The sequence below is a fragment of the Phyllobates terribilis genome, unplaced genomic scaffold, assembly GCF_046119375.1.
Source record: "Phyllobates terribilis strain yellow unplaced genomic scaffold, ASM4611937v1 Scaffold_4__5_contigs__length_816908805, whole genome shotgun sequence".
Lineage (NCBI taxonomy): Eukaryota > Metazoa > Chordata > Amphibia > Anura > Dendrobatidae > Phyllobates > Phyllobates terribilis.
Genome location: NW_027362764.1, coordinates 142,706,169 through 142,720,813, shown reverse-complemented (window position 1 = coordinate 142,720,813; position 14,645 = coordinate 142,706,169). Strand labels below are relative to the sequence as shown.

Below are 14,645 nucleotides of genomic sequence, written 5' to 3'. Positions count from 1 at the left end.
GCGGGTTACTGGGGAGAGAGATATGTAGCACTGATATTGATAGCTGCAGTGATTGTGCATAGTGAAAAGTTTCCAGCACACAAGTATGTTAAACCACCATCTTGGTCCTAGGGTGATTAAAGCACATTTTTAAAGGAAGATAAATAGACACATATAAAATCAATATAGTTTATTTCAATAGTTTTAAAATATTTTTTTTATATAAAAAACAGGTGCCTTCAAATATTACAACAACCAAACCTCCAACATAGCTATATTAGTACATTTGATATGCATTGGCCTGATGCCTTTATACCTTGTACTTATCTGCTGACTTACTTATAGCATATAGGGGCTATATGCTCCAATATTTGAACTTCTGTTTGTAAAATATTCTTGTGTTGTACTGCTACTTTGATGCTAATCTTTCCACATACTTAAAACAACCCCCCCCCCTTTTTTGCACTTGCACTTTACCTTGTTTTAGGGGAGTTCTATATGCATTTTTCATTCACGGATTAATTGGCAACAGCACTTTATAATAGGGTTAGTGCAATATTGGACCTATGAATCAAAATTGCCATGGATGGGCTAATTTTCATGTACTAATATAGCTATGTTGGAGGTTTGGTTGTTGTAATATTTGAAGGCACCTGTTTTTTATATAAAAAAAATATTTTAAAACTATTGAAATAAACTATATTGATTTTATATGTGTCTATTTATCTTCCTTTAAACTTGGCCTATACAGCTTGAGTTTTTTTGTTTGTTTAAAATTACTCTGGGAGTGATAACCTTGACCTTGTTGAGCTATACTGATTAAAGCACATGTAGAAAGGGAGTAACAGGGTGGATAGAAAAACACAGTCTTGCAGAGTTTTGAGTGTGTGGTGGGCTGGAGGTGAGCTCTCTGAGTAGTTTGTGGCACACATGCTGGAAATATGGAGATTTCAGGTCTCCTGGTGTGAATTCCTTTGCTAAAGGATATGGACGCTGAACTCTAAGCAAGGTGGGCTAAACAGCACTATTGTATGGACTTGTTATTTTTTGTTTTACCTTCTGACGGACAAAGGCTGAATTTACTTTTTCTGGTGATGTGATTTATGAAGACTGCAATAAATCAGCCATAGTTTAAACAAAAGCAGTTCCTGTGACTGCCTCTTTAAGAAGCTGAGTGAGTCGATCTACTACACCATATATCTATTAACTATCTATCTATCTATCGATGTATTATTTATATATATATATATGTGTGTATGTATCAATATTGGCCCCCTCCGAGGATAGAAACAGGAGCCCTCAGTTGCCCCAGAAATTGCGCATCCATAGGATGCGCCAGTTCTGGCACTTAGCCTCGCTCTGCCCTCTGCCCTGTAGCGGTGGCAGTGGGGTTATAGGGTTGGGGTTGAAGTCAGCTTATAATGCCAGCTGACATCAAGCCCAGGTTAGTAATGGAGAGGCGTCTATAATACACCCCCATTACTAATCACAGAGTTATTATTATTATTATTTATTATTATAGCGTCATTTATTCCATGGCGCTTTACATGTGAAAAGGGGGGTATACATAGCAAAAACTATTTCTATAATCTAGAACAAAAACGCAACTGCAAACTGGTACATAAGGAGAGGACCCTGCATGCGAGGGCTCACAATCTACAAGGGATGGGTGAGGATACAGTAGGTGAGGGTAGAGCTGGTCATGCAGCGGTGTGGTGGAGCAATGGTTACTGAAGGATTTAGGCTTGTCGGAAGAGGTGGGTCTTCAGGTTCCTTTTGAAGGTTTCCAAGGTAGGAGAGTCTGATGCTTTCGGGTAGAGAGTTCCAGAGTAGAGGAGATGCACAGGAGAACTCTTGTATGCGATTGTGGGAAGAGGAGATAAGATGAGAGTAGAGAAGGAGATCTTGTGAGGATGTACCGGGAGACTAGGTCACAAATGTATGGTGAGACAGGTTGTTGATGGCTTTCTATGCCATGGTTAGGGTTTTGAACTGGAGTCTCTGGGCAATGGGGAGCTAGTGAAGCGTTTGACAGAGAAGAGAGGCTGGAGAATAGCAGGGGGACAGGTTGATTAGTTGGGAAGCAGAGTTTAGGATAGATTGGAGGGGTGCAAGAGTGTTGGAAGGGAGGCCACAGAGGAGGAGGGTGCAGTAGTTGAGGCGGGAGATGATGAGGGCATGCACTAGTGTTTTTGCAGAATCGTGGTTGAGGAATATGCGGATCCGGGAGATGTTTTCGAGTTGGAGTCAGCAGGAAGTGGAAAGGGCTTGGATATGTGGTTTGAAGGAGAGGTTAGAGTCCAGGGTTATGCCAAGGCAGCAAACTTGTGGGACTGGGGAAAGTGGACAGCCATTGATTTTGATGGACAGGTCAGATGGGGGGCTGAGTGAGATGAGGGAAATGTGATGAATTCAGTTTTATCCATATTAAGTTTTAGAAATGTAGCAGAGAAGAAGGATGAGATAGCGGACAGACTGTCATGGCTGTATCAGAGGTGACGGACAGTCGCCCTGCAGTTGGTTGCAGGAGATCTCTAAGTTTGGTATTGCAGACATCTTTTTAGATGAGAGGCTGTCTTTAGGGCCCAGCGGCTACCTCCCTCTGGCTAATCATCTCTCTTGCCTAAGTGTATAAATACCTGGTGTGTCTTAGAGGGAGGTGTCGGCTATATTCATTTCTAATTGTGAGGCTTAGCAAGAGCAGTACTTCTTCCTCTCTGGAGCTTGAGGCTGTGTGCGCAATTGGAGTCGTATATAGCTAAGTAATTTCCCCCTATTTGTCTACCCTTATTGTCTATAGAGTTTAGTGGAGATCGACTAGTGCTCATCTCCTCCCATCCATAGCCTTATGCCAGGGAAAGTCAGGGAGAGGCACTTGTGCGGCGATTGCTGAAGAGGCAATATAGGGGCAATAGTTGACCCAGCGGCTACCTCCCTCCGGCTAATCAGCTCTCTGGCCTTGGTGTATAAATACCTGGTGTGTCTGGGAGACCGACTAGTGCTCATCTCCTCCCATCTCTAGCCTTAACCTTATGTCAAGGAAAGTCAGGGTGAGGCATGCCTGTGGCGATTCCTGAAGAGGCAATATAGGGGCAATAGTTGAGACAGGGTGACACTAGATAAGACTAGGAGGTCTTAACGTCCCCCTTTCCCTAGTGTCTGGGCTCCCTTTCCCTCTTCCCTCTGTGTCGCACTTAGTCTCTCTCACACCTGACATGATATTATAGCCGGCCGAGCACGTTTTGAAAAGGGGGGGTGCACAGCAGAGCAGTTCTGCCGTCTGTCGTATGGAAGTGAATGGAAGTGAATGACCTCCACTGTGAGGGTCAACAGCAGCATCATCGGCTACAGGTCGCCAATAGGGGGGTCTCTGCAGGTAGGCCTGCCAAGCCTGAACCCAAGATTGCCCTCCCAGACAGGTTTTCTGTAGGTAGGGACAAGTTTTTTGTATTTAAGGAGGCATGAAGATTGTATTTGAGACTTCGTCTTTACTCCTCGGGTAATGAGGAAGCAACGGATTGGTATTGTGATCTCTCTATTGCAAGGAGATCCTCAGTCATGGGCGTTTTTGTTACCGCAGGACTCGTCTTGTCTCCAGTCTTTGGAGGGGTTTTTCGGCGCTCTAACCCTCATCTATGATGACTCTGATCGAGTCGCCTTGGCTGAGTCTAGGCTACGTCGCCTTAAGCAGGGGAATCGGTCATTAGAAACTTACAGTTCAGAATTGCGTAGATGGGCAACGGATTCCAAATGGAATGACTCAACCCTTAGAAGTCAATTTTGTGAAGGACTTACTGAAAGGCTGAAAGATGTCTTAGCAGTATATGAAACCCCTCAGTCCTTGGAGGCTGCCATGTCATTGGCCATATGTCTTGATAGACGCCTTCGGGATAGACAGGTAAGACCACCTTCTCCGGGGCCTTCTTATTGGGGTTGTGTACCGTGGGAGCGGTCTGGGGTTGAGCCAGTACTGGGGGAGGTGGAGGAACCCAAGCAGTTAGGGGAGTTTGTACATCATACATCTCCCCAGAGATTTGCAAGAAAAAAGACGTATTTTTTTTGTGGGAAAAAGGGACATTTTGTTGGGACCTGCCCTTCAATTCCTAAACAAAAGGAGACTGGATTAACTCTTGGTAGTCTGGAGTTGGATAAACAAGTGGTGCATTTGTGGCCAAACTGCAGTTACTTGTCTTGTCAGCAGAGGTAGCGCTAGAGAGCAAAACTGAGAAAATCTCTGTTTGTTGACAGAGGAGCCAGAGTCAGCATGGTTGATGCTGAGTTTGTGAAAACTCATGGTCTTGCTTGCTGTGCTTTAGCTGGACCTATTTCCATCTTTGCCATTGACTCGGCGCCACTTGCACAGAAAGAATTTACTCAGATTGTACATATTGTAAAACTGAGGGTGGGGTCAGTTCACTGTGAAATAATCCCTTGCTATGTTGTGGACTATCTTCCCACACCGATTGTCTTGGGTATACCTTGGCTATTGGCAAGCCGGGGAGATTATTGAATGGGGAGATTACTGCCATGAGAACAGTTTAGATATTTCCATTGCTACTGCCTATATGGAAGTATTACCTACTTTTCTGTTTGGTTTTGAGGACGTTTTTTCTGAGAAGGGGTGTCAGGATTTGCCTTCCCATCGTGCCTATTAACCTGACTCCCTGAGCTAAACTACCGAATTCCAGACTGTATAATCTTTCTGGCCCTGAGAGACAAGCCATGAAGGATTTCATTGCGGAAAGCCTGGAGAAGGGACATATCAAACCCTCATCTTCGCCTGTGGTGGCAGGGTTCTTCTTTGTGAAGAAAAAAGATGGCAGTCTACGTCTCTGCTTCGATTTCCGTGAATTAACCATCCGTGATCCATATCCTCTTCCTCTGATTCCTGATTTGTTCAGCCAGGTTGTGGGAGCTAAGGTATTCTCCAAGTTGGATTTAAGGGGAGCCTACAACCTGGTAAGAATCAGAGAAGGGGGCGAATGGAAAACAGCGTTCAATACCCCGGAAGGACATTTCGAGGGTCTGGTTATGCCTTTTGGTTTGACCAATGCACCTGCAGTATTTCAGCATTTCATAAATGATATTTTCCATCATTTGGTGGGGAGGTTTGTGGTGGTCTATCTGGACGATATTTTGGTTTACTTACGTTATTTTGAGACTCATCAGGGGCATGTTAAGCTGGTGCTCCAGATATTAAGGGATAACAAACCTTATGGCAAACTAGAAAAATGTGTTTTCACTGTTCAGGAGGTGCAGTTTTTAGGATACTTGTTGTCATCTTCAGGTTTTGCAATGGATCCGGTTTAGATCCATGCAGTCCTTGACTGGAAATGTCCTGAGAACCTGAAGGTTCTAAAACGTTTTCTGGGCTTTACTAATTTTTACAGGAAATTCATCCAAAATTACTCTATTATAGTGAAACCCTTACTGACATGACTAAGAAGGGGTCTGATTTTTCCAAATGGTCGGATGCTTCACTCCAGTCTTTTTCTTCCTTAAAGAATCATTTTACCACTGCAACTATGGTCAACCCGATGTTTCTTAACTATTTATTGTGGAGGTCGATGCATTGGATGTTGGGTTGGGCCTTTGTTTTCTCTGGGTTTGTCAACTGGTAAATGGCGTCCATGCGCTTTCTTTTCTTAAAAAATTGTCTTCAGCAGAGAGAAATTATGACGTGGGTAATAGGGAACATTGGCGATCAAATTGACTTTCGAGGAATGGCGACATTGGTTGGAGGGGGCTATCCATCCTATTACTATTATTGCTGACCATTAGAACCTGTCATATCTCCAGTCAGCTAAACGTCTCAACCCTAGGCAAGCCAGATGGTCCCTGTTTTTTACTAGGTTCAATTTCGTTGTTACTTTTTGCCCAGGGGTCAAAAATGTCAAGGCTGTTGCTTGTCCCAGAGCTTCCCTGGTGGTGGTGACCATGAGAACCCTGCCCCGATATTATGGAAAGGGGTAGTCATTTTGGCACTTTATCCTGAACTGGATGATGAGGTGTTGGTAGCACAGGGGGACGCCCCAGCCTCCTGCCCTTCAGGAAAGTTATTTGTACCATCTGATCTGCACCACAAAGTAATTAAGGAACATCATAACGCTGTGCTTGCTGGGCATCCAGGTGGTAAAACAACCGCGAACCTCCTCTCTCGTCGTCTTTGGTAGCCGGGATTGCATCGGGATGTAATTGAACACGGAGCTGCTTGTAGTATTTGCGTGCGTTATAAGGTTTTGCATACCCGTCCGTCTAGTACTCTTCTTCCACTACCTATCCCTAGTATGCCATGGACACACTTGTCCATGGATTTTATTACTGACCTTCTGCAGGCAAAACGGTGGTTTTGGTGGTAGTAGATAGGTTCAGTAAAATGGTTCATTTTGTCTCATGGCCTGCACTTCCAAATGCCAAGACACTTGCTCAGGTGTTAATAAATGAGATTGTGAAGCATCACAGGGTTCCCTCCGATGTGGTGTCAGGTTGGGGGACCCAGTTTGTTTCCAAGTTCTGGAAGGCATTCTGTTCTCGACTTGGGGTGCAGCTGTCCTTTTCCTCTGCCTTCCACTCTCAGTTGAATGGGCAGACCGAGCGTGTTAATCAGAATGTGGAGACGTACCCCAGGTGCTTTGTTTCCAAAAATCAAGAGGATTGGACATCCTACCTACCGCTGGCAGAATTTGCCATTAATAATCATCGTCAAGAATCCACTGGCAGGTCACCGTTCTTTGGTGCATATGGTCATCACCCACAGGTTGTTACCTTTAGTGGGGAAGGAGCTTCAGGAGTTCCTGAGGAGAAACGGTTTGCTTTGTTGCTCTCCTCGGTATGGCAGGCTGTACTGAGTAATTTAAAGATCATGGGAGACAGGTATAAATGCCTGGCTGACAGAAAACGCTAGCCAGGTTCAGACCTGAATGTGAATGCATTTGTCTACCAAGAATATAAGATTGAAAGTTGCTTCTTGGAAGCTGGGACCTAGGTTTATATATCCCTATAAAATAACCGCCGTCATTAGTCCAGCAGCGTTTTGTATTGAACTTCCTCATGCCCTTAAGGTCCACAATGTGTTCCACAGGTCCTTACTCAAAAAGTATGTGGAACCTCTTCAGCCCTCACCTCTTCCACCGCCCCCAGTAATGGTTGATGGTAATCTGGAGTTCCAAATTAAGAGGATTGTAGATTCTTGTCTCCAATGTCATTCTCTACAATACTTGGTGCACTGGAAAGGCTATGGTGCAGAGGAGAGGATGTAGGTTTCAGCATCAGAGGTGAAGGCTCCCAGATTGGTTCGCTCATTCCACACCTCTTTTCCTGAGAAACCCTGTCTGAGTGTCCGGAGGCCACGCGTAGAGGGGGGGTACTGTTATGGGTGTGTCAGAGGTGACAGACAGTCGTCCTGCAGTTGGTTGTGGAGATCTCTATGTTTGGCATTGCAGACATCTTCTTAGATGAGAGGCTGTCTTTAGGACCCAGCGGCTACCTCCCTCTGGCTAATCAGCTCTCTGGCCTTGGTGTATAAATACCTGGTGTGTCTGGGAGACCGACTAGTGCTCATCTCCTCCCATCTCTAGCCTTAACCTTATGCCAAGGAAAGTCAGGGTGAGGCACGCATGTGGCGATTCCTGAAGAGGCAATATAGGGGCAATAGTTGAGACAGGGTGACATTAGACCAGACTAGGAGGTCTCCACTCCCCCCCTTTCCCTAGTGTCTGGGCTCCCTTTCCCTGTTCCTTCTGTGTTGCACTTAGTCTTTCCCACACCTGGCATGACACAGACATTGTGGGAATCTGGTTAGTAAGGAGGTGATATCAGGTCCAGAAAGGTAAATCTGTTTGTCGTCAGCATAGAGATGATACTGAAAGCCGTGAGACTCTAAGGGCTGCCCCAGGCCGAGGGTGTAGATTGAGAAGAACAGAGGTCCTAGGACTGAACCTTGGGGGACACCAACAGATAGGGGCCGAGGTGAGGAGGTGGTGTGTGCCAAGAGATGAGAGAGTCTATAGTAAGAGGGATTGGTCCACTGTGTCAAAGACAGATGACAGGCCCAGGAGGAGGAGGACAGTAGTATCGCTTGGATTCGGCAGTTAGTAGGTCGTTGGTGACTTTAGTCAAGGCAGTTTCAGTGGAGTGATGCGGTCGGAAGTCAGATTGTAAGCGGTCAAAGAGGAAGCAGGAGGAGAGGTGGGAGGACAGTTCAGAGTGGATGTGTACGAGTAGTTTTGAGGCATTGGGGAGAAGTGATATGGGCCGATAGCTAGTCAGAGAGGATGGGTCAAGGGAGGGTTTTTGAGGATGGATGTGATCGAGGCATGTTTTAAGCATGAGTAGAAGACATCAGTTGTTAGTGACAGGTTAAAGAGGTGGGTAAGAGTTGGGAAGAAGACTGTAGTAAGGTTAGTGATGAGGTGGGAAGGAATAGGGTCAAGTTCACAGGTGGTGAGGTGTGACTTGGAGAGTAAGGAGGAAAGTTGATCTTTCGCAATGGCTGGTTTTGGAGGAGGAGGATTGAGTAGATATTAGCTATGAGCGAACATGCTTGCCACTGCTCGGTACTCGCCTAAGCATCATGGTGCTCGGTGCTCTTCAAGTATTTCCGGGTTGCTCAGGCAGGAATTCGGTCCCCTCCCTGCATGTTTGGTGCTCTATAGAGCATGGATAGACAGACACACACTGTAATGCCATAGCCATGTTGGTTGTGGGTATTACAGTAATTGGCTGGCCGAACAGCGTCATCAGGTTTATATAAGACCTGGCACCGCTATGTTTGTCAGTCTACCCCGGAAACAGGCAATGAAGGAAGAGGTGCTGCTGCGTCAGGGAGAGATTTGCTTGGTTATAGTTAGTATAGGTATCCACAACATAAATATATATCCATCTGAACTAGCAGTCCTTCTGAGTAGAGATGAGCGGTGTTCGACTAGAACTGTTCGCCAATCTCAAATTCGAGCTGTTTTGGGCGGTGTTCGAGTTGTTCGACGAACCCGAACGATTTGCAAAAAATTCGGCTGTTCGAGGTTATGTTCGATAACTGTTCGTGCACCAAAAGCGTGTCCTGCATGTCTGGTGCTATTTAGAGCACCAATCATGCAGGGATTGTCTGCCACTCACTGTAATGCCACAGCCATGGTGGTTGTGGCATTACAGTGATTGCCCAAATCGATGGGAACAGTGCCAACAGTGAAACATGAAAAGCCGGCAATTCAGCAGCGGCATACACCGGTACCCGACAATTTATAACCGAAAGAATAGAGCTTCACACATAGATTAGATAGATATAAACATGTCAGCCACATATATACGAAGTACAGTGAAAGTGCTGCTTACTGTACTTGTCATTTAGCGTAAAGGATTTATCAAAAAAAATAATAGTGTTTTCATGCACCGTCTCTTTAAGAAAGCCGGCCGGCAATTCAGCAGCGGTACCCGACAATTTAGAATAGAAGGAATAGAGAATCACACATAGATTAGATAGATAGAAACATATCAGTCACATGTATATGAAGTACAGTGACAGTGTTGATTACTGTACTTGTCATTTAGTGTAAAGAATTTATCAAAAAAAATAATAGTGTTTTCATGCACCGTCTCTTTAAAAAAGCCAGCCGGCAATTCAGCATCTGTACCCAACAATTTAGAATAGAAGGAATAGAGAATCACACATAGATTAGATAGATAGAAACATGTCAGTCACATATATATGAAGTACAGTGACAGTGTTGCTTACTGTACTTGTCATTTAGTGTAAAGGATTTATTAAAAAAAATAATAGTGTTTTCATGCACCGTCTCTTTAAGAAAGCCGGCCGGCAATTCAGCATCTGTACCCGACAATTTATAACAGACAGAATAGAGCATCACACATAGATTAGATAGATAGAAACATGTCAGTCACATATATATGAAGTACAGTGACAGTGTTGGTTACTGTACTTGTCATTTAGTATTAAAATAAAGGATTTATTAAAAAAAAAATTGGCGTGGGGTTCCCCTTAATTTTAGGCTCTAGCGGAGGTTAAGCAGACAGCTGGGGCAGATGTTTGAAGCCTGGGAAGGGGGTAATACCCACGGAGCTTCCCAGGCTACTAATATCAGCCCCCAGCTGAATACATAGCCTTTACTAGCTATTAAAATGGGGGACCCCCCAAAAAAAATGATGTGGGGTCCCCCCTAATTTAATAGCTAGCAAAGGCTAGGCAGACAGCTGGGGGCTGATATTAATAGCCCAGGAAGGGAGCCATGAATATTGGCCCCCTCCCAGGCTAGAAACACCAGCCGTCAGCCGCCCCAGAAATGGCGCATTCATAGGATGCGCCAATTCTGGCACTTAGCCTCGCTCTTCCACGCTGCCCTGGTGCGGTGGCAGGGGGTAATAGGGCTGGGGTTGATGTCAGCTTATAATGCCAGCTGACATCAAGCCCAGGTTAGTAATGGAGAGGCGTCTATAAGACACCCCCATTACTAACCCCATAGTTAAAGTTAAAAAAAACACAAACACCCAGAATAAAGTCCTTTAATTGAAATAAAGACACAATTCTTTATTGTTCTAAATTAAACCATACTTACCATCACGCCCATTCCAGCTGAAGCCAACGATCTCCTGTAATAAAAATAAAATAATAAAGCAACCTCATCCTTACCTTTCCATGGTTCCCACGACAGCTTCAGCTCTGCTACATCGAGATGACAGGCTGGACCGCAGCAGAACGCCGCCATCCAGCCTGTCATCCCGCAGACACTGAGAAGCGCAGGCTTGATTGCGCTCTGCAGTGTCTGGCTGTGACGGCATAAAGATGAGACGAGTTCATGTCCAATGAACTCGGCGCACCTCATGCACGTCACTTACAGCGTGGGAGAATTCTCACGCTGAAGCGCTGAGTGCAGGAGAATTTTCCCACGCTGTCAGTGAGGTGCATGAGGTGAGCTGAGTTCATTGGACATGAGCTCACCTCATGCACGTCACTGACAGCGTGGGACAATTCTCCTGCACTCAGCACTTCAGCGTGAGAATTTTCCCACGCTGTCAGTGACGTGCATGAGGTGAGCTGAGTTCATTGGACATGAACTCGGCTCATCTGGATGTCGTCACAGCGAGACACGGAGGAGCGCAAGCATGCCTGCTCTTCTCAGTGTCTGCGGCATGACAGGCTGGATGGCAGCGTTCTGCTGCGGTCCAGCCTGTCATCTCGATGTAGCAGAGCTGAAGCTGTCGTGGGAACCATGGAAAGGTAAGGATGAGGTTGGTTTATTATTTTTCTTTTATTGCAGGAGATCGTTGGCTTCAGCTGGAATGGGCGTGATGGTAAGTATAGTTTAATTTAGAACAATAAAGAATTGTGTGTTTATTTCAATTAAAGGACTTTATTCTGGGTGTTGTGTTTTTTTCAAATACTTTACTAGAAATTCATGGCGGTCATGTCTAATACTGGCGTGACCCCATGAATTTTGGGCTTGGGGCCAGCTGATAATACCAAGCTGGCCCTAACCCCTTTATTACCCAGTGAGCCACCGCACCAGGGCCCTGGATGAGTTGGGTACAGCGCCAGAAGATGGCGCTTCTATGAACGCGCCATTTTCCGGGGTGGCTGCGGACTGCAATTTGCAGCGGGGGGGGGCCAGAAAGCTTGGGCCTCCCTGCGCTGCGGATTCCAGCCCCCAGCTGCCTAGTTGTACCTGGCTGGACACAAAAATAGGGCGAAGCCCCACGTATTTTTTTTTTAATTATTTCATGAAATTCATGAAATAATTAAGAAAAAAAGGCCTTCCCTATATTGTTGTGTCCGGCCAGGTACAAATAGTCAGCTGGTGGTTGGGGGCAGCCCGTTCCTGCCTGCTGTACCTGGCTGGACACAAATATAGTGCGAAGCCCCACTTCAATTTTTTTTAATTATTTCATGAAATTCATGAAATAATTAAGAAAAAAAGGCCTTCCCTATATTGTTGTGTCCGGCCAGGTACAAATAGGCAGCTGGTGGTTGGGGGCAGCCCATTCCTGCCTGCTGTACCTGGCTGGACACAAATATAGTGCGAAGCCCCACTTCAATTTTTTTAAATTATTTCAGGAAATTCATGAAATAATTAAAAATAAATTGACGTGGGGCTTCGCACTATATTTGTGTCCAGTCAGGTGCAGCAGGCAGGAACGGGCTGCCCCCAACCACCAGCTGCCTATTTGTACCTGGCCGGACACAACAATATAGGGAAGCCCTTTTTTTCTTAATTATTTCATGAAATAATTTAAAGAAAATTGACGTGGGGCTTCGCCCTGTTTTTGTGTCCAGCCAGGTACAACTATGCAGCTGGGGGCTGGAATCCGCAGCGCAGGGAGGCCCAAGCTTTCTGGGCCACCCCCGCTGCAAATTGCAGTCCGCAGCCACCCCGGAAAATGACGCGTTTATAGAAGCGCCATCTTCTGGCGCTGTACCCAACTCATCCAGGGCCCTGATGCGGTGGCTTACTGGGTAATAAAGGGGTTAGGGCCAGCTTGGCATTATCAGCTGGCCCTAAGCCCAAAATTCATGGGGTCACGCCAATATTAGACATGACCACCATGAATTTCTAGTAAAGTATTTAAAAAAAACACAACACCCAGAAAAAAGTCCTTTAATTGAAATAAACACACAATTCTTTATTGTTCTAAATTAAACCATACTTACCATCACACCCATTCCAGCTGAAGCCAACGATCTCCTGAAATAAAAGAAAAATAATAAAGCAACATCATCCTTACCTTTCCGTGGTTCCCATGACAGCTTCAGCTCTGCTACATCGAGATGACAGGCAGGACCGCAGCAGAACGCTGCCATCCAGCCTGTCATCCCGCAGACACTGAGAAGCGCAGGCTTGCTTGCGCTCCACAGTGTCTCTCTGTGAGGGCATCCAGATGAGCCGAGTTAATGTCCAATGAACTCGGCTCACCTCATGCACGTCACTGACAGCGTGGGAAAATTCTCCTGCACTCAGCGCTTCAGCGTGGGAGAATTCTCACACTGAAGCGCTGAGTGCAGGAGAATTCTCCCACGCTGTCAGTGACGTGCAGGAGGTGAGCTGAGTTCATTGGACATGAGCTCACCTTATGCACGTCACTGACAGCGTGGGAGAATTCTCCTGCACTCAGCGCTTCAGCGTGAGAATTTTCCCACGCTGTCAGTGACGTGCATGAGGTGCGCCGAGTTCATTGGACATGAACTCGTCTCATCTTTATGCCGTCACAGCCAGACACTGCAGAGCGCAAGCAAGCCTGCGCTTCTCAGTGTCTGCGGGATGACAGGCTGGATGGCGGCGTTCTGCTGCGGTCCAGCCTGTCATCTCGATGTAGCAGAGCTGAAGCTGTCGTGGGAACCATGGAAAGGTAAGGATGATGTTGCTTTATTATTTTTCTTTTATTGCAGGAGATCGTTGGCTTCAGCTGGAATGGGCGTGATGGTAAGTATGGTTTAATTTAGAACAATAAAGAATTGTGTCTTTATTTCAATTAAAGGACTTTATTCTGGGTGTTTGTGTTTTCTTTTAACTTTGACTATGGGGTTAGTAATGGGGGTGTCTTATAGACGCCTCTCCATTACTAACCTGGGCTTGATGTCAGCTGGCATTATAAGCTGACATCAACCCCAGCCCTATTACCCCCTGCCACCGCACCAGGGCAGCGTGGAAGAGCGAGGCTAAGTGCCAGAATTGGCGCATCCTATGAATGCGCCATTTCTGGGGCGGCTGACGGCTGGTGTTTCTAGCCTGGGAGGGGGCCAATATTCATGGCACCCTTCCTGGGCTATTAATATCAGCCCCCAGCTGTCTGCCTAGCCTTTGCTAGCTATTAAATTAGGGGGGACCCCACGTCATTTTTTTGGGGGGGTCCCCCATTTTAATAGCTAGTAAAGGCTATGTATTCAGCTGGGGGCTCATATTAGTAGCCTGGGAAGCTCCGTGGGTATTACCCCCTTCCCAGGCTTCAAACATCTGCCCCAGCTGTCTGCTTAACCTCCGCTAGAGACTAAAATTAAGGGGAACCCCACGCCAATTTTTTTTAATAATAAATCCTTTATTTTAATACTAAATGACAAGTACAGTAACCAACACTATCACTGTACTTCATATATATGTGACTGACATGTTTCTATCTATCTAATCTATGTGTGAAGCTCTATTCTGTCTGTTATAAATTGTCGGGTACAGATGCTGAATTGCCGGCCGGCTTTTTTAAAGAGACGGTGCATGAAAACACTATTACTTTTTTTAATAAATCCTTTACACTAAATGACAAGTACAGTAAGCAACATTGTCACTGTACTTCATATATATGTGACTGACATGTTTCTATCTATCTAATCTATGTGTGAGGCTCTATTCCTTTTTGTCTAAATTGTCGGGTACCGATGTATGCCGCTGCTGAATTGCCGGCCGGCTTTTTTAAAGAAAGCGTCTTCTGAGCAGTTTGTCAGCTTTTGGACACCTTTGAAGGTGTTTTCTATGTGTTTCTATGTGTTTTTGTTTGCCTGCCATTGGTTTTAACGGTGTTCGACGGTGTTCTAAGGTGTTCCACGAACAGTTCGACGAACAGTTCCTCGAACATCCCGGTGTTCGACGAACCGAACCGAACCCGAACACTACGGGGGTGGCTCAACACTACTTCTGAGGACTAATCCAGCTGCATATAATCAGAATTAG

At 45.7% G+C, this 14,645-nt stretch overlaps 1 long non-coding RNA gene across 1 annotated transcript in view; it reads left to right on the top strand.

The window, feature by feature from the left end:
* Window positions 1-841: 841 nt before the first annotated feature.
* Window positions 842-14,645, top strand: part of LOC141264247 (uncharacterized) — a 52,641-nt gene continuing 38,837 nt past the window's right edge. Inside the window, exon 1 of the long non-coding RNA XR_012319854.1 lies at window positions 842-988. This is a non-coding gene — a long non-coding RNA (uncharacterized lncRNA). The remainder of the gene's footprint in view (window positions 989-14,645) is intronic.